Consider the following 22,637-nt stretch of genomic DNA (forward strand, 5'->3'; position numbering starts at 1 on the left):
GTAAATCTTTGCCCCAGCCTAAGGTTATTTGCACTTTGAAGCAGGTTCTCAAGGAATTTCCAGTATTTGGCTCCATTCATTGTTCCCTCTATCCTTACCAGTCTCTCAGTCCCTCTCACTGAAAAGCTGCCACCATGCTTCATGGTAAGGATGGTGTTAGACGGGTGATGAGCTGTGACTGGTTTTCTCCAGACATGGAAAGTAACATTTGTCTCATCAGACCACAGAATCTTTTGCATTATGATCTCAGTCCACTCTCTCATAAAGCCCAGATTGTTGATGTGCTGTAGAGACTGTTGTCCTTCTGGCAGGTTCTCTCATCTCATCCAAGGTACTCTGTAGTTCTGTCAGTGGTCATTGGGTTCTTGGTCACCTCCCCGACCAAGGTCCTTCTTAACCCGGTTGCTCAGTTTGGTCGGACGGCCAGCTCTAGGCAGAGGATTATAAAAGGAAATTGGATGCACCTGAGCTCAATTTGGAGTGTCATAGCAAAGTGGTGTGAATACTTGTGTAAATGAGAGATTTCTGTTTCGTTTTCACTTTGTCGTTATGGGGTATTTGTGTGTATATGGGTGAGAATCTAATTAATCCATTTTTAATTCAGGCTGTAACACAACAAAATGTGGAATAGGTCAAGGGGTATGAATACTTTCTGAAGGCACTGTACAGTGGGGAAAAAAAGTATTTAGTCAGCCACCAATTGTGCAAGTTCTCCCACTTAAAAAGATGAGGCCTGTAATTTTCATCATAGGTACACGTCAACTATGACAGACAAAATGAGAAAAGAAAATTCAGAAAATCACATTGTAGGATTTTTTATGAATTTATTTGCAAATTATGGTGGAAAATAAGTATTTGGTCAATAACAAAAGTTTCTCAATACTTTGTTATATACCCTTTGTTGGCAATGACACAGGTCAAACGTTTTCTCTAAGTCTTCACAAGGTTTTCACACACTGTTGCTGGTATTTTGGCCCATTCCTCCATGCAGATCTACTCTAGAGCAGTGATGTTTTGGGGCTGTCGCTGGGCAACACGGACTTTCAACTCCCTCCAAAGATTTTCTATGGGGTTGAGATCTGGAGACTGGCTAGGCCACTCCAGGACCTTGAAATGCTTCTTACGAAGCCACTCCTTCGTTGCCCGGGCGGTGTGTTTGGGATCATTGTCATGCTGAAAGACCCAGCCACGTTTCATCTTCAATGCCCTTGCTGATGGAAGGAGGTTTTCACTCAAAATCTCACGATACATGGCCCCATTCATTCTTTCCTTTACATGGATCAGTCGTCCTGGTCCCTTTGCAGAAAAACAGCCCCAAAGCATGATGTTTCCACACCCATGCTTCACAGTAGGTATGGTGTTCTTTGGATGCAACTCAGCATTCTTTGTCCTCCAAACACGACGAGTTGAGTTTTTACCAAAAAGTTCTATTTTGGTTTCATCTGACCATATGACATTCTCCCAATCCTCTTCTGGATCATCCAAATGCACTCTAGCAAACTTCAGACGGGCCTGGACATGTACTGGCTTAAACAGGGGGACACGTCTGGCACTGCAGGATTTGAGTCCCTGGCGACGTAGTGTGTTACTGATGGTAGGCTTTGTTAATTTGGTCCCAGCTCTCTGCAGGTCATTCACTAGGTCCCCCTGTGTGGTTCTGGGATTTTTGCTCACCGTTCTTGTGATCATTTTGACCCCACGGGGTGAGATCTTGCGTGGAGCCCCAGATCGAGGGAGATTATCAGTGATCTTGTATGTCTTCCATTTCCTAATAATTGCTCCCACAGTTGATTTCTTCAAACCAAGCTGCTTACCTATTGCAGATTCAGTCTTCCCAGCCTGGTGCAGGTCTACAATTTTGTTTCTGGTGTCCTTTGACAGCTCTTTGGTCTTGGCCATAGTGGAGTTTGGAGTGTGACTGTTTGAGGTTGTGGACAGGTGTCTTTTATACTGATAACAAGTTCAAACAGGTGCCATTAATACAGGTAACGAGTGGAGGACAGAGGAGCCTCTTAAAGAAGAAGTTACAGGTCTGTGAGAGCCAGAAATCTTGCTTGTTTGTAGGTGACCAAATACTTATTTTCCACCATAATTTGCAAATAAATTCATTAAAAATCCTACAATGTGATTTTCTGGATTTTTGTTTCTCAATTTGTCTGTCATAGTTGATGTGTACCTATGATGAAAATTACAGGCCTCATCTTTTTAAGTGGGAGAACTTGCACAATTGGTGGCTGACTAAATACTTTTTTCCCCCACTGTATATGAGTACGTCCAACAAGCAGGAAAATGATGTAAACGCTGTAATCATATTTTCTTCCTCTGTCTCTCTCCGTCTCCACAGATTCGCTACATATCTCAGACACAAGTGTTGCCAGGGGAGCAACTGCTAAACGTGGGGACCAAGACATCCCGCTTCTTCTGCAAAGAGTCTGACTCGCCTTACGCTGCCTGGAGACTGAAGGTAACACTGACACTATCTGATTCCTGAACATGGACATCCTAGACCAGGGGTAGGCAACTACACTGAACAAAAATATATCAACGTCAACATGTAAAATGTTGGTCCCATGTTTCATGAGTTGAAATACAAAATCCCAGAAATGTTCCATACGCACATCAAGCTTATTTCTCTCAAATGTTGTGCACAAATGTTTACATCGCTGTTAGTGAGCATTTCTCCTTTGACAAGATAATCCATCCACCTGACAGGTGTGGCATATGAAGAAGCTAATTAAACAGCATGATCATTACACAGGTGCACCTTGTGCTGTGGACAATAAATGGCCACTCTAAAATGTGCAGTTTTGTCACATAACACAATACATTTACATTTTAGTCATTTAGCAGACGCTCTTATCCAGAGCGACTTGCCACAGAGTTTTGAGGGTGTGTGCATTTGGCATGCTGACTGCAGGAATGTCCATCAGAGCTGATGCCAGAGAATTGAATGTTAATTTCTCTACCATAAGCTGCCTCCAACGTCGTTTTAGAGAATTTGGCAGTACGTCCAACCGGCCTCACAACCGCAGACCACGTGTATGGCATCGTGTGGGCGAGTGTTTGCTGATGTCAACATTGTGAACAGAGTGCCCAATGGTGGGGTTATGGTATGGGCAGGCATAAGCTACGGACAACGAACCCAATTTGAATGCACAGATATACCGTGGCGAGATCCTGAGGCCCATTGTCGTGCCATTCATCTTCCGCCATCACCTCATGTTTCAGCATGATAATGCACAGCCCCATGTCGCAAGAATCTGTACACAATTCCTGGAAGCTGAAAATGTCAGTTCTTCCATGGCCTGCATACTTACCAGACATGTCACCCATTGAGCGTGTTTGGGATGCTCTGGATGGACGTGTACGACAGCGGGTTCCAGTTCCCACCAATATCCAGCAACTTCGCCAGCCATTGAAGTGGAGTGGGACAGCATTCCACAGGCCACAAATACTGACTGGTTTTCTGATCCAGGTCCCTACTATTTTGTATTTTTTAAAGTATCTTTGACAAACCGGTGCATATATTTTATTCCCAGTCGTGAAATCCTTAGATTAGGGCCTAAGGAATTTATTTCAATTGACTTATTTCTTTATATGAACTGTAACTCTTTGATAATTGTTCCATGTTGCGTTTTATATTTTTGTTCAGTAAAGATTCAGCCGAACTCAGAGCAGATGGTCGGGGGGCCGGAACATAATTTGTAATGTTGAATACTGCAAACTTACCACAACTAAGCCAAAAAATAGTGTTTTTGAAAATAACAATTATTTCATACTTTGATTACATTGAGATGCGATCACATATCAAATTGTATTCGTGGGAATAGATTTTTTTTGCAAATAAATAAATCACTTGTGGGCCAAAAACGGGCCTCCTGTTGCTGACCCCTGTCATAGACCATCAACCGATTCAGTTCTGAGTACGCTAAGTACAATTCTAGAGAATGGATGTTCACAATTGAAGACTCTTCCCATTTTTTGTTTCTGCAGACGACAGAGGAGCATGAGACTGAGACTGGGATGAAATCCAAAGAGGCCAGGAAGTACATTTTTAGCAGTCTGGATGACATAGCACATGTGAGTACAAAACTTAGCTTAAATATGTCAGACGATCACGTCATTCAAACTACGAAATTGCGTACAAGTAAATTTATGTTTTGTGAAAACTAGTGTGACCAGTGAATACCGGTGTATTTTGATACATAGTAGCTAAAGATGCTGGTTTTGTCTTGCCGTCTTAGGTGAATCTGGTGCTGAATATGGAGGGCAGTGACTCGCTGGCGGAAAAGGCAGACCGGAAGGAGTTTGTGAGCCTGCTGAAGACCATGTTGCTGATCGATGCTGAGAAGAGGATCTCTCCCTCAGATGCCCTAAAGCATCCCTTTGTCACCATGCAGCACCTTCTTGACTTCCCCCACAGCAATCAGTAAGTCTAACCTAGGGCTAAACAACAATAACTTAACAAACAAACAAAAGCTCTTCCATGCACTACCAAGAAATTAACTACAAACTGATTGCAGATGGACACAGATCAGAAGTAGGCTACAGTGTTCCATGAGTGCTCTCTGCTGGATTCTCCATCTCACCCGTTCTCCTCCCTTTCTTCTGTCCAGTGTTCAATCGTGTTTCCACATCATGGATGCCTGTCAATCACGGCCCAACGCATACGATACACTCAACTGCAACAAAGCACCGTTCCACAGACCCTCAACCAACTCAGCTGGACTGCAAATGGCCTTCAATAAAATGGGATCGGTTCACTCCCAGGTAATCTATGAATCACAATTACAAGAAGCTTCATGTATGGTCTGAATGGACGTAAACTGGAAATCTGTTGCATTTATGGTTGGGGTAAATAGACTTCTTATTGAACCAATATTGCCACCTACAGTATTATTGATGCTATTGAATAATATTTACCTTTAATGGCACTGCTGTCTCTCTCTCACTTCAGTGTCTGAAGTAGATAATGAAAAGATAGTTGATTAAACTTAACCCCCTATGCAGGCTTTGACGCAATCTGCTCCCTCTGTGATGCATCCTGGGATGCTGCAGACAGGAAATGGTCAGTTTGGATGTAACGACTCCTTTCAGCCAGCCCTCATCCTTTGCCCCCCAACCATTCAAGGTATGGCGCGTCTCAAATGAGCACACAGTCAAGTAATTCCATGAAAGATACAAAGTTAATTCTAGATTTACAGTGACCATGTCGATCAAAATTCAAATCCAATACTAGGCTATGCTTGTTGTTTTGTAGGTAACCCAAACCAATCAGGATATGCAGTTCGGATGGAGAACACAATACCAATGGTGAACCAAGCCCCTCCCATACAGCCTTTGCAGATGCGACCTGGAGTTATGGCACAAGTGAGACTGGCTCACATTGGGGACATTTGTATACAGGGGTCAGATGCCACACTGTACTTAGTTGAGGTCCTAGACTCTATGCTAGTCGGAGGTAACACTTTCAAGTGAGGCGGTTTAGGAGTTTGATGCTTCCCTTACCGCATCTTAAAAGTTTATGGTGTGCTAATGATTCCTGTCTTTGTTCTTTGCAGCAACCGTGGTCAAGTAGAGGCCAGCAAATCCTGGTACCAGCCTGGCAACAAGTGGCTCCTCCTACCACCACTATGGCTTCTGACACTGTGGCTGGCCCACAGAGGCTCAGTGACTGGGGGTGAGTTAGTTCACCATAGATGAGTTACCTTTTTAACACATACTTCACTTGCCCCTTTCTTCGTATTGTGGAGATAAAACTTATATAATGCTGTTTTGCCTTTTTAAAGGAAAGTACGGCAACACAGCAATCATTACACCAACATGATGCAGCCTCTTCTAACCAACCAAATTACCATGTCTGGTCCACAACCAATCAACATTGGCATTGCACACGTGGTGTGGCCACAGCCGCACGCCAACAAGAGGAACCGGCCCAGTCAGAACAGGTGAGATATCCTTCTTCAGCCCAACGCTTCTTCTCCATGTTCCAGTTACATACAGGGTCCATGGCAAATCAATGCTGTTGTTGAATTGACCTGAGTTCATTGTGTCTGGCTTGATACATTTATTGATTTAGTATCATGATGTTGTGGCTGGTGACACTTTGCTTCATGAAAGTCTAATATCTTGAAAACTTCACTGTTGACATGCAAAACATTTTGGGACTGTATCAATAATGGACTAATTAAAAAATATATATACTCTACCGGTCAAGTTTTAGAACACCTACTCATTCAAGGGTTTGTCTTGATTTTTTACTATTTTCTACATTGTAGAATAATAGTGAAGACATCAAAACTATGAAATAACACATATGGAATCATGTAGTAACCAAAAAGGTGTTAAACAAATCAAGATATATTTGAGATTTTTCAAATAGCCACCCTTTGCCTTGATGACAGCTTTGCATACTCTTGGTATTCTCTCAACCAGCTTCACCTGAAATGCTTTTCCAACAGTCTTGAAGGAGTTCCCACATATGCAGAGCACTTGTTGGTTGCTTTTCCTTCACTCTGCGGTCAGACTCATCCCACACCATCTCAATTTGGTTGAGGTCAGGGGATTGTGGAGGCCAGGTCATCTGATGCAGCACTCCATCACTCTCCTTCTTGGTAAAATAGCCCTTACACAGCCTGGAGGTGTGTGTTGGGTCATTGTCCTGATGAAAAACAAATTATGGTCCCACTAAGCCAAACCAGATGGGATGGCGTATCGCTGCAGAACGCTGTGGTAGCCATGCTGGTAAAGTGTGCCTTGAATTCTAAATAAATCACAGACCGTGTCACCAGCGACGCACCCCCACACCATCACACCACCTCCTCCATGCTTTAATGTGGGAAATGCACATGCGGAGATCATCCGTTCACCCACACCGCGTCTCACAAAGACACGACGGGTGGAACCCAAAATCTCAAATTTGGACTCCAGACGAAAATATACATTTCCACCGTTCTAATGTCCATTGCTCATGTTTCTTGGCCCAAACAAGTCTCATCTTCTTATTGGTGTCCTTTAGTAGTGGTTTCTTTGCAGCAATTTGACCATGAAAGCCTGATTCACACAGTCTCCTCTGAACAGTTGATGTTGATGTGTCTGTTACTTGAACTCTGTGAAGCATTTATTTGGGCTGCAATTTCTGAGGCTTGTAACTGTAATGAACTTATCCTCTGCAGCAGAGGTAACACTGGGTCTTCCATTCCTGTGGCGGTCCTCATGAGAGCCAGTTTCATCATAGCGCTTGATGGTTTTTGCGACTGCACTTGAATAAATTTTCAAAGTTCTTGAAATGTTCTGTATTGACTGACCTTCATGTCTTAGTAATGATGGACTGTCATTTCTCTTTGCTTATTTGAGCTGTTCTTGCCATAATATGGACTTGGTCTTTTACCAAATAGGGTTATCTTCTGTATACCCCCCTACCTTGTCACAACACAACTGATTGGCTCAAACGCATTAAGAAGGAAAGAAATTCCACAAATTAACTTTTAAGAAGGCACACCTGTTAATTGAAATGCATTCCAGGTAACTACCTCATGAAGCTGGTTGAGAGAATGCCAAGAGTGTGCAAAGCTGTCATCACGGCAAAGGGTGGCTACTTTGAAGAATCTCAAATATAAAATATATTTTGATTTGTTTAACACTTTTTTTGTTATTTCATAGTTTTGATGTCTTCACTATTATTCTATAATGTAAAAATAAACCCTTGAATGAGTATGTGTCCTAAAACTTTTGACCGGTAGTGTGCGTGCATATATATATATATATACAGTAATCCCTCGTTTATCGCGGGGGTTACGTTCCGAAAATGACCCGCGATAAGTGAAATCCGCGAAATAGAAAACTTTTTTTTTTTACAATTAGCAACTATTACATGTATACAAATACAGTGACTCACGTGTAGGCCGTTTCACTGCTCTTCAGACTGGGCCGCTGCATCCTGACTGCGCTCTGCAGTGTTCTCTTCTTCTGAAGCCCGCGGTGCAGGTGTGTTTGTTCGGGAGAAGAACATAGTGATAGGCAGCTGTTGTCGCTCTTTTTTCTTCTTTGCAAAAAGATCCTTGTACACCGACATGCCACCATCGATTACGTTGGAGAACTGTAATGAACGGCTCATCAAAGGGTCCCATTCCTCAGCTACTCGCTTAAGTTCAGTGGCCATTCGCACCATGGTTGCTAAGCGACCAAGCGTTAGTCCTTCCTCCTCATCTCTCGTGTCCTCTTCTCCCTCTTCTCTTTCATCGTCGCTTTGTGGCTTTGTCATTTACCTTCCCTTAGCATGTCCAGAAGTTTAACTTTATCTGAGATAGGTAGCATCTTCCGCCGTTTGGGCCCATCCGCAGGTGCTTTTGTCGGTCCAGGCCGTTTCGTCGACATTATGGGTTTAGGAGATGTTCGAAATTACAAGATAATTTGGCCAACTTAATGTAAATTTGCCAAGCTGTTTTATGTACGTACACATAACTGCACGAGACGACAAAATGATAGCACAATTCGTAGCATGTTTTGATACAAGAAGCGGGAGTGAGTTTTTAGCGAATCAGAATGCAGAGCACAATGCACCAAAAAAAAAAAAATGCATTATGAAAATCCGCGAAATAGCGAATCCGCGATAAGTGAACCGCGAAGTGGCGAGGGATCACTGTATATATATATAATATATTTTGAGTGGATTTTCCCTTTAAGTGAGTGTTCTACTAAATCATGTTGTTCTTACATAAACAATAGTAAAAATGTGCTGATAAACAACTTCAGTGCTTTTACTCTACTACCTATTAGGAGCATGAGCTACTCACACAACAACAGGGACATCCAAATCTCAATGTGCCGCTCTCCAAAGATGGCCGACCGCGTTAGTCACACAGGAGGAGGAGATTGTTCCCATCGGGAGAGGCCTGTGGAGGTTCAGCAGGAAAGACGACATGAAGAAGAGGAGGTGAGCTGCTCTAAGGCAGTGGAGGAGGAGAGGATAGACATGTCCCACCAGCAGCGAGAGTCTGTGGTCATCGACGACCTGCCCAGCCCCACCCTCAGCGTCATCAGTATCAGCAGTGACACGGACGGGGAGGAGGATTCCTCCTGCAGGTGCAAAGGCGGCTCTGACTGCGAGGCTTGTAAGGGCTCTCTGAACATCGAGAGGGTGTGCTCCCTCAGCAGCCCAGACAGCACCCTCAGCACAAGCTCCTCTGCCTCGGTGCAGTCCAGCCCGTCCCCCTGCAAGAGGCCCAACAGGTACTGCCAAACTGCACAACTTTTGAAAACTTGCCTGAGGGGCCAAAGTCTTGATCATCAGTAGCAAGCATGGGCATTTAGTTATGTTATTTTGTTGTTGATTGCTTTTGTCGGTTTTCAGCATGTCTGAGGATGATGGTCATGGGAGCGGCTGTGAGACGGTAGACGGTTCCCCCGCCTCGGACTCCAGCCAGAGCCACAGCCCCTACCTGGAGAGCCGCTACCTAGGCAACCACAACCACCAGTCCCTGGGTATGACGACGCACAGCATGGACCCCGAGAACGAGCCCAGCAAGCTCCCTGTGAGAACCATGGTGGTGCCCCCTATGAGGGTGGTGCAAAATAACAACAACATGGACCAGCACACAGCCAGAACAGGTCAGTTTCTATTCGGAGCATTTCACATCACAATTGTTTCAGTATTAACAGTAAGAATAGGCCTATGCAGTATAGTCTTTTGTTTCAGTTTTGTGTAACACAAAGGCCTGGTTGGAACTGATCTCAGTAGGAATGAGAGAGTGCTTTGTGAGCCTGTTGATGTTAGAATGATGTGTGTGGCAGTTCATAGTCTTTTCATGCAGGAAGACTGCTGTCTGTCACCTGTGCTGATGTCTGCCTTGCAGGTCAGATGGGCACAGCAGGCGACTATCGCTCCTTACTTGGTCAGAGAGGTTATCGCAGTTGAACGTGGGTAACTTGCACTGGGCAGCCTGTCTGAGTGGCTGTGCTTTGAACACCAGTTGCTACGGAGTGAACACTATCTGGTTTGATCTGCTGCTGTTCCTCTTTTCTCCCTAATCTCATGTATATCTATTTATTCCCCAGTTCATCTTGGTGTGTGTTTTTTGTTTTCATGTGTTTTGGACATTAAGGAATGTCAGTCAGTTGTAATTCAGTAGGCAGTAGGACCAGTTTTGCAACTAGGGCTGTCTCCGACTAACAAAAATCTTGGTTGACCGAAAGTCGTCTGTTTTATAATTATTAGATGACGCTTACCTGACACACTTGTCTAAATTGCTGGGTCATGTGAAGCAAATGCTATTACCAACCAGCCACATCTAGCTAAGTGTACACTTGTTCATGAAATACAATAGATGGCCGTAATCACCCCCAGACACACCTGGCTAACTTGATGGGTCATGTAATCATCTGGCAAAGTGTTTTGGTTAGATATGTAGCTATCTATCTAAACAATGAACCGGCATAATCACAACTCTACTAACCAATACAAACATTGTCATAGCTATAGTATGAATCTGTAGGTAGCAAAAGCTAACCAACCAGGTTCAATGTTAGCTAGCTAACATTAGTCTATAACTAAGATTGCAAATGGTATTTCTGATTCGAATAATATTACTGCACAGATCATACACGTAACGTTAGTTAGCGAGTCAGCAAGCTAATGTTCTCAAGCTAGCTAACAGTACGCTTTAACTTGCAATGAAAACGACTTTCTGACAAAATTAGAAATGTATAATATCTGAAAATGTAGCTAGACCCTTACCCGTATACATGGATGAACTCTTCACGGCAGACTGGAATCATTTAACTCTTGTTTGGCCAGCGTTGTGTAGCTCAGGTCCCGTGTAGCTCAGTTGGTAGAGCATGGCGTTTGCAACGCCAGGGTTGTGGGTTCGATTCCCACGGGGGGCCAGTATGAAAAAATGTATGCACTCACTAACTGTAAGTCGCTCTGGATAAGAGCGTCTGCTAAATGACTAACATGTAAAAAAAAAAGTCTCAACGTCAACAGTGAAGAGGCGACTCCGGGATGCTGACCTTCTAGGCAGAGTTGCAAAGAAAAAGCCATATTTCAGACTGCCCATCTTAATATTTTATTTTTATTGTTTCTGGTCATTTTGAACCTGTAATTGAACCCACAATTGCTGATGTTCCAGATACTCAACTAGTCTCAAGAAGGCCAGTTGTATTGCTTCTTTAAGCAGCACAACAGTTTTCAGCTGTGCTAACATAATTGCAAAAGGGTTTTCTAATGATCAATTAGCCTTTTAAAATGATAAACTTGAATTAGCAAACACAACGTGCCATTGGCACACAGGACTGATGGTTTGCTGATAATGGGCCTCTGTACGCCTATGTAGATATTCCACAAAAAATCAGCCGTTTCCAGGTACAATAGCCATTTACAACATTAACAATGTGTACACTGTATTTCTGATCAATTTGATGTTAATTTAATGGACAAAAAAATTGCTTTTCTTTCGTAAACAAGGAAATTAAGTGTCCCTAAACTTTTTAACGGTAGTGTGTGTGTGTGTGTGTCTGTGTGTCTGTGTGTCTGTGTTACTGCTCGTCTAAGACCATCTCGGTCGACCAACAGCCTAACGACCAAACATTCGACCAGTCGACTAATTGGGGTCAGCCCTAATTGCAATCATAAGACACTGGCGATGCCACAATCCAGACATGATCAACCTCGAACTATCCATCTGCACTGTCAGATGTTCTTGAATATTAATGTACAGTGCATCATGGCAGGGTTTTTTCTGCCATTGAAATCCTTGGGCGGGCCGCCTACGCGTTTTTTTCGGGCTGCCTACTTCCAAGCAGTATAAAAATATTTTTTTACATTTTTGGGGGGGGGGGGATAGAGAAATGCTTTCAGTGTAAACTTAAACGACTAAAACCAGATATGTCAAAGATAATGGACCTATATATTTTGTAATAGTATGATCTTTGAGAACTAACAATCACCAAAATAAAAGCTAGACAGTCAGAGAATAGAAAATTCAGAAAACTGTGAATTTAGCAGTATTCATTATATGTTTGAGCAAAATTCATAGAATTGCAGGAAATTTGCTTTTAAACTGCAACGATTACTCTCGGCTCCATGGAGAAAAGTGTAGAATTGCAGGAAACAGATGACTGAAGAGAGGACGGCCGGGATTTGTGCAGTTGAGTCAGTTTTTGCGGTAACATGGACTCTTTTTATAATGTGATGAAAAGTTGTTGCTCTTTGCTGAAACAAGCAAGGTGTCGTAGCAAACTAGTCTTTGGTTGTCTAGGCCCCCCTCCCTGCAGCACCAACCAGCACATGCAGTCAGGAGCGGAGGAGAATGACGCCGTCATTTGGCTGACCAATAACAGTCATCCAAAATTCCATGACCGTCACAGCCCTACTTTTACACAGTGCAAAGGACTGTCCACTTTCTAAATCGGATTGGATCTGTCCGGTACAAAATGATTGGCACCCTTGATAAAGACTGTATAAAAGAAATTATAGAAATACTGAGCTATATTGTGTTTTATTGTGAACATTTTATTATTTTATACTAATACAATTGCTCAGAGAAAGATTTTGTTTAACAAAATGATTGGCTAAATCATTGTTTTTAATAACTTTTAATATCTCACGAGGAAAATGACACAGCCTTTTTCCAAAATGTTTTATAAGATTGGAGAACACATTGGGAAGGATCTTAGGCCATTCCACCATACAGAATTTTTCCAGATTCTTGATATCCTTCATCTGTGCGTATGGACTGCCCTCTTCAATTCAAACCACGGCCATACACCTGATACAGTGGCTTGTGAAAGTATTCACCCCCCTTGGCATTTTTCCTATTTCGTTGCCTTACAACCTGGAATTAAAATGTATTTTGGGGGGGGGTTGTATTATTTGATTTACACAACATGCCTACCACTTTGAAGATGCAAAATATTTTTCTTGTGAAACAAACAAGAAATAAGAAAAAAAACAGAACTTGACCGTGCATAACTATTCACCTCCCCCCAAAGTTAATACGTTGTAGAGCCACCTTTTGCAGCAATTACAGCTGCAAGTCTCTTGGGGTATGTCTCTATAAGCTTGGCACATCTAGCCACTGGGAGTTTTGCCCATTCTTCAAGTTGGATGGGTCCCGCTGGTGTACAGCGGTCTTTAAGTCATACCACAGATTCTCAATTGGATTGAGGTCTGGGTATTGACTAGGCCATTCCAAGACATTTAAATGTTTCCCCTTAAACCACTCGAGTGTTGCTTTAACTGTATGCTTAGGGTCATTGTCCTGCTGGAAGGTGAACCTCCTGACCCAGTTTCAAATCTCTGGAAGACTGAAACAGGTTTCCCTCAAAAATTTCCCTGTATTTAGCGCCATCCATCATTCCTTCAATTCTGACCAGTTTCCCAGTCCCTGCCTATGGAAAAACATCCCCACAGCATGATGCTGCCACCACCATGCTTCACTGTGGGGATGGTGTTCTCGGGGTGATGAGGTGTTGGGTTTGCGCCAGACATAGCGTTTTCCTTGATGGCCAAAAAGCTCAATTTTAGTCTCATCTGACCAGAGTACCTTCTTCCATATGTTTTGGGAGTCTCCCACATGCCTTTTGGCGAACACCAAAAAAAAAAATCTTTAAGCAATGGCTTTTTTCTGGCCACTCTTCCGTAAAGCCCAGCTCTGTGGAGTGTACGGCTTATAGTGGTCCTATGAAACAGATACTCAAATCTCCGCTGTGGAGCTTTGCAGCTCCTTCAGGGTTTTCTTTGGTCTCTTTGTTGCCTCTCTGATTAATGCCCTCCTTGCCTGGTCCGTGAGTTTTGGTGGGCGGCCCTCTCTTGGCAGGTTTGTTGTGGTGCCATATTCTTTCAATTTTTTAATAATGGATTTAATGGTGCTCCGTGGGATGTTCAAATTTATTTTAATTATTTTACCCAACCCTGATCTGTACTTCTCCACAACTTTGTCCCTGACCTGTTTGGAGAGCTCCTTGGTCTTCAAGTGTATATATACTGAGATCATGTGACAGATCTTGTGACACTTAGATTGAACACAGGTAGACTTTATTTAACAATTTTGTGTATGTCCATTCCATGAAATCCAAATAAAAATATTTAAATTACAGGTTGTAATGCAGCAAAATAGGAAAAACGCCAAGGGGGATGAATACTTTTGCAAGGCACTGTAGGTGCAGTGAAATCTGTTGTTGTTTTGCAGGGTCAGCCATAGGAGTACGCGCCCCGGAGCAAATTGGGGTCAATTCTTTAGAGGCTAAGACGTTGGGGGGGTCATACTATGGATCATTTAGCTATCTGATTTTGAATTTTAGGACCCCTTTAGGTATCAAAAACATACTACTAAAGTCCATAAAAACGCATTGAGTAACACATTCATAAATGGCAAAAAGGACAGTCAAAAAATGAATCATAAGAAACAAGGTTTTACAGTGTCTGTCCTAAATCTAGGATATATATTTGTTTTAAACTCAAAATATATATAGTGTTTCGTATAAGTATACAGACCCTTGACTTTTTCCATATTTTGTTACGTTACAGCCTTATTGTAAAGTTAATTTAAATTGTTTTTTCCCCCCTCAACAATCTACACACACTACCCCATAATGACAGGTTTTTAGAAATTGTTGCACATTTATTAAAAATAGAAAACTGATATCACATTTACATAAGTATTCAGACCCTTTACTCAGTACTTTGTTTAAGCACCTTTGGCAGTGATTACAGCATCAAGTGTTCTTGGGTATGAATCTACAAGCTTGGCACACCTGTATTTGGGGAGTTTCTCCCATTCTTTTCTACAGATCCTCTCAAGCTCTGTCAGGTTGGATGGGAAGCGTCGCTGCACAGCTATTTTCAGGTCTCTCCAGAGATGTTCGATCGGGTTAAAGTCTGGGCTCTGGCTGGGCCACTCCTGTCCCAAAGCCACTCCTGCGTTGTCTTGGCTGTGTGCTTAGGGTTGTTGTCCTGTTGGAAGGTGAACCTTCACCCCAGTTTGAGGTCCTGAGCGCTCTGGAGCAGGTTTTCATCAAGGATCTCTGTGTTTTGCTCTGTTGATCTTTCCCTCGATCCTGACTAGTCTCCCAGTCCCTTCTGCTGAAAAACATCCCCACAGCATGATGCTGCCACCACCATGCTTCACCATAGGGATGGTTCCAGGTTTCGTCCAGACGTGACGCTTGGCATTCAGGCCAATCTTGGCTTCATCAGACCAGAAAATCTTGTTTCTCATGGTCTGAAAGTCCTTTAGGTGCCTTTTGGCAAACTCCAAGCTGGCTGTCATGTGCCTTTTACTGAGGAGTGGCTTCCGTCTGGCCACTACCATAAAGGCCTGATTTGGTGGAGTGCTGCAGAGATGATTGTCCTTCTGGAAGGTTATCCCATCTCTACATAGGAACTCTGGAGCTCTGTCAGTGACCATCAGGTCCTTGGTCACCTCCCTGACCAAGGCCTTTGTCCCCCGATTGCTCAGTTTGGCCGGGCAGTCAGCTCTAGGAAGAGTCTTGGGGTTTCCAAACTTCTTCCATTTAACAATGATGGAGGCCTAGGTGTTCTTGGGGACCTTCAATGCTGCAAAACATTTTTGGTACCCTTCCCCAGATCTGTGCCTCGTCACAAACCTGTCTCGGAGTTCTATTGACAGTTCCTTTGACCTCATGGCTTGGTTTTTGCTCTGACATGCACTGTCAACTGTGGGACATTTATATAGACAGGTGTGTGCCTTTCCAAATGTCCAATTAATTGAATTTGCCACATGTGGACTCAAATTATGTTTTAGAAACATCTTAAGGATGATCAATGGAAACAGGATTCACCTGAGCTTAATTTCAAGTCTCATAGCAAAGGGTCTGAATACTTATGTAAATAACGTATTTCTGTTTTTTATATTTGTTAACATTTTTAAAAACCTGTTTTCGATTTGTCATTATGGGGCATTGTGTGTAGATTGAGAAAAAAATAATATTTCATCCATTTTAGAATAAGGCTGTAACGTTTCAAAATGTGGAAGAAGTGAAGGGGTCTGAATACTTTCCCGAATGCACTGTATATACTGAACAAAAATATATATACGCCACATGCAACAATTTCAACGATTTTACTGAATCCGTTCATAGAAGGAAATCAGTCAATTGAAATGAATTCATTAGGCCTTTAATATATGGATTTCACATGACTGGGCAGGGGCACAACCATGGGTGGGCCTGAGAGGGCATAGGCCCACCCACTTGGGAGCCAGGCCCAGCCAATCAATGACATAATTACTCTTCAGCACTCCCCCTCAGACGATCCCGCAGGTGAAGAGGCAGGTTCTGGTGGTCCTGGGCTGGCGTGGTTACATGTGGTCTGCGGTTGTGAGGCCGGCCGGTGGAATGTTCTGTGGCTTATGTTAGAGAAATTAATGTAAATTCTATGGCAACAGCACTGTTGGACATTCCTGCAGTCATCATGGCAATTGCATGCTCCCTTAAAACTTGACATCTGTAGCATTGTGTTGCATGACAAAACTGCCAATTTTAGTTGTCTTTTATTGTCCCCAGCACAAGGTGCACCTGTGTAATGATCATGCTGTTTAATCAGCTTCTTGATATGCCACACGAGTCAGGTGGCTGGATTAAAGGAGAAATGCTCACTAACAGGGATGTAAACAAACTTGTAACACAACATTTGAGAGAAATAAGCTTTTTTGCATATGCAACGTTTCTGTGATCTTTTTTTTCAGCTAATGAAAAATGGGACGAACACTTTACATGTTGCGTTTTATATTTTTGTTCAGGATATATTATTTTACACGTATTTTTTAAAAACTGGTGCCAGTTACCTTCAGACATGTCCCATGACACTTTTGTCCATGAGAGTCTCCCCTTTCCAGAGTGGTCATAATAGTCTGTAGTTTAAACCATGCGAATGCTACAGACGTTTACGTGAGAAAGATTTTTGGGATTTCTCATGGTCTGACAAACACCGCTCTAGCTCTGCCACCTTTCACAGCAGATGTGGAAGTGCGACACTGAAGGATGCTGTGGATTGAGATGCATCCAATGCAAAAAAAACATGTCTCGAGCTTAAACTGAAGGATTTTGATGGGGATTTTGTTATGTAATTTAGATTGACGCACCGGTGCGTTAATCGACTCTATGGGGTTACATGCCTTGCTCAAGGGCAAATAGACAGATTTTTCACCTTGTCGGCTTGGGTATTCAAACCTGCGACCTTTTGTTTACTGGCCCTACGCTATAACTGCAAGGCTACCTGCCACCCTTAGCCATGGAATCGAATCCATGTGCCATCTGCTGATTGTAAGCCTCAGACCTGGTGCCAAATAGAGCTCATCTCTAGTGGGCTATGACGATGAAACAGAGATGAATACTAATGGTCTTCATTACCACTAGCAAGAAGGAGCATTTCTATCTGCCAAAGTCTCTCTCTCTCTCTCTCTGTGTGTGTGTTTCAGCAAGACATGCTCTCGTTTCCAGTGGGTCCTTAATGGTCTTGTTTTACCCTGTCATATTAAAATACATATTTTATCTGTTAGTCTTACCGAGCCCTTTTCTGGTTTCTCTTGCAGTCTTCGGATCCGCATGCCAGTCCAAAGGGCGTTGCGCCCCCAGACGACTGAACCACCACTCCACGCCTCTCCATCCTCAGCAGCAACAGAAGATGACCGCATTCCAGCAGCAGCCCCTGGGCTTTGGCCAGGTCAGTCCCCCCTTCTTACTGGTCTCTTCCAGGTTTTGTCATTCAAATCTAGTTCTACCTGCATTTTACTTTGTTTACACTTTAACATTTTAGTAATTTAGCAGGTACTCTTATCTAGAGTGACTTAGTTTGTAGTGTTGTCTAACGGTTTCTCCCTCTCCTCTGCCCACCCTCAGGTCCAGCATTACGGCTCCTGCAACAAGGAGTGGAACGGAAACTATGGGCAGCACCGGCGGCCGCACGCTTACATCCCTCCCACGGTGCACGGCCACGCGTTCACCCTCTCCCACAGCAGCCCCACCCACAACTCGGGGCACCACCCACAGGCCGCCCTACTCTCCTATCCTCCCTCAGCGCCCGTCGCCCACCTTTTGGCCTCGCCCTGCGCCCAGCGGCCCGTCCTACAGCCCACCTACGGCATTGTCCACCAGGTGACCATGGGCATCAACCACCGGCTGCTGCCCTCGCCCACCATCCACCACCAGGGCCAGTACAAGCCCCTCTTTCCCCCACACTCCTACATCGCCTCGCCCGCCTATACAGGTTTTCCCCTCAGCCCCACCAAACTCAACCAGTACCCTTACATCTAAGAACCAGCCACCCAGGGCCATGGGCCAGCAGGGGCAGCCAGCATTGACCACTACAACCAAGGCCTTCGTCTGTCATCTCTAAAGTTATGACAGATAAAGAACCCCCCCTCCCCCCTTTGACTTTTACAAATCATGTTGGTTGATGGTGATGATAATAGAATTGAAACCGTAAGCTTTAAAAAACAAACAAAAAAAAAACATCAGGAAAAAATAATGATTTCATGAATGATTTAAGAAATTCTCACTTTTAATGTGTTTTTGCACATTTGCTCTACTTTGTCATTTGGATCGAATGGTTATCCCTATGAAATGGGTAAAATGGAGGGGATTGAGGTTATTTTCTCAACCCCCTTTCTCCCGTTTTTCTATATTGCCTTCTATCTAGCATGTGTGCTAATCACATCACTCGTTAAGCCATCCCAGTCTCCAGTGCTAGGACAGCAGATGTGTGTCTCCGTTCGTTTGTTGGTTCATTGTGGTGTAAAGGTGTTACTGTGTGTTTCCTAATGTCCTCTGTGTTTACAGTGTGTACCGTCAGTGGTCTGAAAAGGTTGTTCCACGCGCTGCATTGATGTCGCATGGGCAAAATAACTTAGTCGAGTCGTTGACTGATGCTTAGATGTCACTCTTTCTATGTGTACTGTGAGACTTGCTGCATCGTAACCTGTTCCCACACCTACTAGTGCCTTAAATATATGAGATTGTTAATGTTACTTATCTCATGTGTATATGTATATATATGTGTGTATGTATATATATATATGTGTGTATATGTATGTGTGTGTGTTATATATATATATATATATATATATATATATATATATATATATATATACACGAGATAAGTAACATTAACAATCTCATATATTATGTATGTGTGTATATATATATATATATGTGTGTGTGTGTGTAGACATACATACATACATACATACATACATAAATACATACAGTGGGGGAAAAAAAGTATTTAGTCAGCCACCAATTGTGCAAGTTCTCCCACTTAAAAAGATGAGAGAGGCCTGTAATTGTCATCATAGGTACACGTCAACTATGACAGACAAAATGAGAAACAAAAATCCAGAAAATCACATTGTAGGATTTTTAATGAATTTATTTGCAAATTATGGTGGAAAATAAGTATTTGGTCAATAACAAAAGTTGCTCAATACTTTGTTATATACCCTTTGTTGGCAATGACACAGGTCAAACGTTTTCTCTAAGTCTTCACAAGGTTTTCACACACTGTTGCTGGTATTTTGGCCCATTCCTCCATGCATATCTCCTCTAGAGCAGTGATGTTTTGGGGCTGTCGCTGGGCAACACGGACTTTCAACTCCCTCCAAAGAGGGAGGGGTTGAGATCTGGAGACTGGCTAGGCCACTCCAGGACCTTGAAATGCTTCTTACGAAGCCACTCCTTCGTTGCCCGGGCGGTGTGTTTGGGATCATTGTCATGCTGAAAGATCCAGCCACGTTTCATCTTCAATGCCCTTGCTGATGGAAGGAGGTTTTCACTCAAAATCTCACGATACATGTCCCCATTAATTATTTCCTTTACATGGATCAGTCGTCCTGGTCCCTTTGCAGAAAAACAGCCCCAAAGCATGATGTTTCCACCCCCATGCTTCACAGTAGGTATGGTGTTCTTTGGATGCAACTCAGCATTCTTTGTCCTCCAAACACGACGAGTTGAGTTTTTACCAAAAAGTTATATTCTGGTTTCATCTGACCATATGACATTCTCCCAATCCTCTTCTGGATCATCCAAATGCACTCTAGCAAACTTCAGACGGGCCTGGACATGTACTGGCTTAAGCAGGGGGACATGTCTGGCACTGCAGGATTTGAGTCCCTGGTGGCGTAGTGTGTTACTGATGGTAGGCTTTATTACTTTGGTCCCAGCTCTCTGCAGGTCATTCACTAGGTCCCCCTGTGTGGTTCTGGGATTTTTGCTCACCGTTCTTGTGATCATTTTGACCCCACGGGGTGAGATCTTGCGTGGAGCCCCAGATCGAGGGAGATTATCAGTGGTCTTGTATGTCTTCCATTTCCTAATAATTGCTCCCACAGTTGATTTCTTCAAACCAAGCTGCTTACCTATTGCAGATTCAGTCTTCCCAGCCTGGTGCAGGTCTACAATTTTGTTTCTGGTGTCCTTTGACAGCTCTTTGGTCTTGGCCATAGTGGAGTTTGGAGTGTGACTGTTTGAGGTTGTGGACAGGTGTCTTTTATACTGATAACAAGTTCAAACAGGTGCCATTAATACAGGTAACGAGTGGAGGACAGAGGAGCCTCTTAAAGAAGAAGTTACAGTTCTGTGAGAGCAAGAAATCTTGCTTGTTTGTAGGCGACCAAATACATATTTTCCACCATAATTTGCAAATAAATTCATTAAAAATCCTACAATGTGATTTTCTGGAATAGTTTTTCTCAATTTGTCTGTCACAGTTGACGTGTACCTATGATGAAAATTACAGGCCTCATCTTTTTAAGTGGGAGAACTTGCACAATTGGTGGCTGACTAACAAGTATTTGATACACTGCCGATTTTGCAGGTTTTCCTACTTACAAAGCATGTAGAGGTCTCTAATTTTTTATCATAGGTACACTTCAACTGTAAGAGACGGAATCTAAAACAAAAATTCAGAAAATCACATTGTATGATTTTTAAGTAATTAATTTGCATTTTATTGCATGACATAACATTTTACATTTTAGTCATTTAGCAGACGCTCTTATCCAGAGCGACTTACAGAAGCAATTAGGGTTAAGTGCCTTGCTCAAGGGCACATCGACAGATTCTCTGGGATTAGAACCAGCGACCTTTCGGTTACTGGCACAACGCTCTTAACCACTAAGCCACCTGCCGCCACATAAGTATTTGATACATCAGAAAAGCAGAACTTAATATTTGGTACAGAAACCTTTGTTTGCAATTACAGAGATCATACGTTTCCTGTAGGTCTTGACCAGGTTTGCACACACTGCAGCAGGGATTTTGACCCACTCCTCCATACAGACCTTCTCCAGATCCTTCAGGTTTCGGGGCTGTCGCTGGGCAATACGGACTTTCAGCTCCCTCCAAAGATGTTCTATTGGGTTCAGGTCTGGAGACTGGCTAGGCCCCTCCAGGACCATGAGATGCTTCTTACGGAGCCACTCCTTAGTTGCCCTGGCTGTGTGTTTCGGGTCGTTGTCATGCTGGAAGACCCAGTCACGACCCATCTTCAATGCTCTTACTGAGGGAAGGAGGTTGTTGGCCAAGATCTCGCGATACATGGCCCCATCCATCCTCCCCTCAATACGGTGCAGTCGTCCTGTCCTCTTTGCAGAAAAGCATCCCCAAAGATTGATGTTTCCACCTACATGCTTCACGTTGGGATGGTGTTCTTGGGGTTGTACTCATCCTTCTTCTTCCTCCAAACACGGTGAGTGGAGTTTAGACCAAAAAGCTATATTTTTGTCTCATCAGACCACATGACCTTCTCCCATTCCTCCTCTGGATCATCCAGATGCTCATTGGCAAACTTCAGACGGGCCTGGACATGCGCTGGCTTGAGCAGGGGGACCTTGCGTGCGCTGCAAGATTTTAATCCATGACGGCGTAGTGTGTTACTAATGTTTTCTTTGAGCCTGTGGTCCCAGCTCTCTTCAGGTCATTGACCAGGTCCTGCCGTGTAGTTCTGGGCTGATCCCTCACCTTCCTCATGATCATTGATGCACCACGAGGTGAGATCTTGCATGGAGCCCCAGACCGAGAGTGATTGACGGTCATCTTGAACCATTTTCTAATAATTGCGCCAAGAGATGTTGCCTTCTCACCAAGCTGCTTGCCTATTGTCCTGTAGCCCATCCCAGCCTTGTGCAGGTCTACAATTGTATCCCTGATGTCCTTACACAACTCTCTGGTCTTGGCCATTGTGGAGAGGTTGGAGTCTGTTTGATTGAGTGTGTGGACAGGTTTCTTTTATACAGGTAACGAGTTCAAACAGGTGCAGTTAATACAGGTAATGAGTGGAGAACAGGAGGGCTTCTTAAAGAAAAACTAACAGGTCTGTGAGAGCCGGAATTCTTACTGGTTGGTAGGTGATCAAATACTTATGTCATGCAATAAAATGCAAATTAATTACTTAAAAATCATACAACGTGATTTTCTGGATTTTTGTTTTAGATTCCGTCTCTCACAGTTGAAGTGTACCTATGATAAAAATTACAGACCTCTACATGCTTTGTAAGTAGGAAAACCTGCAAAATCGGCAGTGTATCAAATACTTGTTCTACCCACTGTATATATATATATATATATATATATATATACACATATATATATATATATATATATATACACATACACATACATAT

General features: G+C 43.2%; 1 pseudogene across 1 annotated transcript in view; it reads left to right on the forward strand.

The window, feature by feature from the left end:
- The window catches only part of LOC311137249 (homeodomain-interacting protein kinase 3-like), a 45,182-nt pseudogene extending 26,230 nt beyond the window's left edge, over window positions 1–18,952 (forward strand). Inside the window, exons 4-15 of the transcript XR_014615449.1 lie at window positions 2,345–2,464; window positions 3,994–4,080; window positions 4,245–4,429; window positions 4,617–4,770; window positions 5,011–5,131; window positions 5,261–5,370; window positions 5,562–5,680; window positions 5,790–5,948; window positions 8,779–9,231; window positions 9,353–9,609; window positions 17,553–17,683; window positions 17,860–18,952. The product of XR_014615449.1 is annotated as a homeodomain-interacting protein kinase 3-like (transcript). The remainder of the gene's footprint in view (window positions 1–2,344; window positions 2,465–3,993; window positions 4,081–4,244; window positions 4,430–4,616; window positions 4,771–5,010; window positions 5,132–5,260; window positions 5,371–5,561; window positions 5,681–5,789; window positions 5,949–8,778; window positions 9,232–9,352; window positions 9,610–17,552; window positions 17,684–17,859) is intronic.
- The last annotated feature ends 3,685 nt before the right edge of the window (window positions 18,953–22,637 follow it).

This window comes from Coregonus lavaretus, assembly GCF_964263955.1.
Source record: "Coregonus lavaretus genome assembly, chromosome: 11".
Classification (NCBI taxonomy): Eukaryota; Metazoa; Chordata; class Actinopteri; order Salmoniformes; family Salmonidae; genus Coregonus; species Coregonus lavaretus.